A 4707-nucleotide genomic window follows, 5' to 3' on the forward strand; every position below is an offset into this window, starting at 1 on the left:
TTTAGAGAAGAGAAAACTGAGGTCCAAATAGTTAAATATTTCTGTATCTCTTAACATGTCACAGTACACAAGTGTAAGAGTAAAGATGTGTGGAAAGTGATTTTCATTTGCTAATCAAGACACTTTGGCAAATACATATATTTAACTAAATTCCAAAACTGTATCAATAAAAGAAATGAATTTTAAAAACTCAAGTAACAAAAAGTATAGTATGTAGTACATAAAAAGTGCCTATTAAATATATGTGAATGAAAAATTGAATAAAGATATTTTCTTGCTTTTATTCTTTAAGTTCTCTCACAGTCCTTGAATTCATATTTTATAAGCAATCATAATGTATACATTATAATTTATTTTGCTTTTGGTACTTGAGTTGTGGTGACAATATTTTTCCATGTTATAAAATATGACTATATCCCTAGCTGGTGTGTCTCAGCGGATTGAAAGCCAGACTGCAAACCAAAAAGTCACCAGTTGGATTCCATGTCAGGGCACATGCCTGGGTTACAGGCCGGGTTCCCGGCTGGGGCCATGCGACAGGCAAACGATTGATGTTTCTCTCACATATCGATATTTCTCTCTCTTTCTTTCTCCCTCCCTTCCCCCTCTCTGAAAATAAATAAAATCTTTTAAAAATTAAAAAATATATATGACTATAATCTTTTAAAGTACCTATTGAAGTTACAACACTTCTGAGTCAGATCCCAAATGACTGTCAATAGGGGTAAATCTAGGTTTTGGGGGACCCTCATTGAAGAAAAAATTACAAAAATGTTACTTTAAAAATTTTACACAATGATAAAATACCTAGGTCTTTCAAATGACCATTTCTAGGACCCCTCCAGGGCCTTGAAGGGGCCTGTGAATTTAGGAACCCTGAATCTTCAATAGCTTCACAGTACATCTGCTTCTGTTAATAACCAGACACCATATTCGTGGTGGTTATCATATAGTCTGAATGTGTTTTAGAGGTTTACTAGAATTTTATAAAAGTACATCACACCTCAATAGTTTTAGAAATTCTTTCTATCCACACCAACCTGGAGTCTTTTTCAGGCTCCACTATTATAAATTTAGTGGCTTTTAAATTACAAGCATACCTTGTAAGTTCTTCAGGCCTAAAATTCCTCATCTGTAGAAGGTGCTTAGTATCCATCTCAAAGGATTACAAATAAAGACAAAGATAAAATACTTAATACAGTTCTGGACACATAGTAAATGCTCAATAAATATTAGCTATTATGGTTACAGCAATAGTTAAAACATTAACCTACCATATACGGGAACCTTCAATTTCTCCATTATACAGTTCTACACTGTAGCTAAAATGTGGTGTAAAAGGATTTTCAAAGGGTTGTGCAGATTCAATTTTTTATTTCTTATTTAAAAAATAATGTTATTATGGAGAGTAATAGCTACATAACATTTGGAAAACAGAAAAAATTTTAAAGCATCCATAATTTCACCAGATTTATAGTTTTTGTTTTTAATTTTTATGCTGTTGGTTGGAATGTCGTCCCTTAACCGAAAGGTTGCAGGTTCAATTCTTGGTCAGGACACATACCTAGGTTGCGGGTTCAGTCAGGGCATGTATGCTCCCCTGTACAAGAGGCAACCAATCGATGCTTCTCTCTCACATCAATGTCTGTCTCTCTCCCTTCCTCTCTCTCTATAAAAGTAATGAAAAACAAAAATGTCCTCTGGCAAGGATAAAAAAATATTGGGTTGGCCCAAAAGTTTGTTTGGTTTTTTTCATAAGGTAGCTGCGGTAGCACTTAGTTGTCTTTAGTTTCATTTGAAACAATTTTGTTATATTGTATTGTGACGCTGTCATATCAGCGTGCCCTTAAAAAAACACATCAAAATTGGTGAATTTTTGTGCAGACATTTTAATACTGAAGATGGAAGAAAATAAGCAACGTTTTTGGCATATTATGCTTTATTATTTCAAGAGAGGTAAAAACGCAACTGAAATGCAAAACAAGATTTCTGCAGTGTATGGAGAAGGTGCTGTGACTAGTTGAAGTTGATAGCGATCAAATCAAGACATTAATGGAGGACAATCAATGTTATTACATGTGGGAGATAGCCAACATACTCAAAATATCCGAGTCAATAAAGTTATTGGTGAAAATGAAGAATATGCCTTTTATTTTACAGAAAAACCATATAGACTTTTTGGCTTACCCAATACATATGCTTAAAATAAGTAGACCCAATTACTCTCTTTTCAGATTGTTATTTTCAAATGCACGGCAAATCTCAAATATGTTTCATATAAAATTATTTTAGAAAAATCGGGTGAAAGGTACAAATTCTATTGTTGTATTTCCATACTTATTAAAAATTTATATTTTTACAAGGTTATGATCCTAGTGTACATAGAATTTAATAGCATTTTTTTCTTACATTATATCAAAAGCCTTTCTCCATACTACTACATATACAACATTCATAGTAACTGGAGAGCAAGGCTTAGTTTCCTAAACTTCATACAACTGTATGTGAAGAAACTAAGACAGGCTAAGGTTGTCACAAGTCAGAAACTCAGAATGAGTGCTTTTAGTTTGCCTGAAACCATAATGTAGAAAATGTAGAAAGAGAAGTTAGGACTCAGGAATTCTTGACTTCTGACTAAATATTTAAATCAGCAAAAGAATATAAAGCATTATCACTATAATACTAAATGCTATACACACTTTTCTTCTCCAATAGAATTCAGTGGCAAAGATTTATTTGTCATGATATATTATTATTGGGGTTTCAGCTCTCAAAACTGGGTAAACATACTTTTACCACAAAGGGATCTTTTTTTAAAAATTAGCAAGGCAATGCAAATCCAAATTTTCAATATATAGAACAGGTCACAATCTGGTCATTGTTCTCTGGATTCAGTGCCATTTGCTGTTGGAAATAGGCTTTTACCTTTCAATTATGCTGTTGTGTTTATCTTCATTCATTTTAGAACATACCTTCTCCCTTTTAAGCATCTTTGTTCTTTTAATATCCTGCTGTAAGAATTCAAGCCACATCTTAAAAATTATAAAATATACATTGAGGAAACAATCCATATGTCCATTCCAAATGAATGAATAAACAAAAGGTGGCCTATACATGCAATGGAATGTTATTCAGCCTTAAAAAGGAAGGAAATTCTGATACAACATGGATGAATCATGAAGACATTATGCTAAGTGAAGTAAGTCAGACACAAAAGAACAAATTTTGTGTGATTCTCCAATACGAGGTATCACAGAGACAGAAAAGAGAATAGAGCATACCAGGAGTCTGCGGGGAGGAAGGCAAGGGGAATTATTTTTAATGGGCACAGAGTTTCAATTTGAGTGATGAGAAGCTTCTGGAGATGGACAGCAGTGATGGTTGTATAACAATATGAATGTACTTACTGCTATTGAACTGTATATTTAAAATGGTTAAAATGGTAAATTTTGCATATTTTTCATAAATTAAATTCCCCCCAATAACATGTACTAAAAAAGTGTATTATACATACATACTTAAGGCAGTTTAAGAGATATTTATAAAGCAAATATATATAGGGGTGGGCAAAAGTAGGTTAATAATAAACAAACAAATAATATAAAAATAAACTCTGTTTCAACCATACTCACAACTGTAAACCTACTTTTGCTCACCTCTGTATAATCACCACCTAGGTCAAAAAATAAAATATTACCAGAGGGTACCCCCATGTGCCTCCGCACCACAATCCTTTTTTTCCTTATTAAGTAACCACTATTCAGACTCTAACATTTGCTTTTAAAAATCAGGCTGTGATGTCATAATGCAGGATAAATTAAATCAACACTACAAAATACATCAGAGTATTTAAATTCCAATATTTTCCATAAATGAAATTTTTTTCAAAACTTAGTAACTTTTAAAATGCTATTTTCCTTATTCTTGCTCTTGAAATTCTTTATATTCTAAAACTTATCTTGATTCTACAGTTGACCTCAACTGCAGAATATTTTTTAAAAAAACAGCTGATTTTAGGTTTTCATTTCTCCCGCTCTTATTGCCTCTAACTACAAAGAAACAGTGACTTAAACCCTTTGTGCCCTTTTAGAAAATTACACAGATACCCCATTGTGGAGCCTTATAATCCCTTCGTGGAAAGGAAGATTAGCATATGAATACAAAACAAAATTAATCCAAAATATAAAATGATCTGATTGTGAAGCTCTTGTAATCTCAAAAATGTATTTATTTCCTCTTTTTGTGTCGCCCCTTCAGTGGTCTCAGGGTTGAGGGAACTGAGCTTCCCCTCTGGTTACCCGGAAAAGGATTTAAAAAAAAAAAAAAGCCGACAGATCCTAGGAGTTGCAATACCAACAGATGGCTCCCAGAGCCAGTGGAATCGTCCGTGGAATCTGCTACATTCGACATGAGTCTGCTCGCCAGCAAGGAGTGTAGAAAGTGCTGTTCGCAAACTGCGCGATGCACGACAGAAAGCGACAGAAAAGAGAGCCATAGTGCTGACGTTGAAGGCCCGGCCCTGTGAGGTTGCACAGGGTAAGTGGCGTTGGCCAGGAGGCTGTGGCGAAGGGGGAAGGAAAGAGGATTTGGGCTAGGGGCGGGGCCTGAGGCGCAGCGTGGCTCCTGATTGCTGGGCCGCAGCTGCCAATCTCGCAAAAATCACTCGGCTAACCAGTGCGCTGGGGAGACGCGCTCAGATATACTGAG

Source organism: Furipterus horrens, unplaced genomic scaffold (assembly GCF_987537825.1).
Source record: "Furipterus horrens unplaced genomic scaffold, mFurHor1.1.pri manual_scaffold_11, whole genome shotgun sequence".
Classification (NCBI taxonomy): domain Eukaryota; kingdom Metazoa; phylum Chordata; class Mammalia; order Chiroptera; family Furipteridae; genus Furipterus; species Furipterus horrens.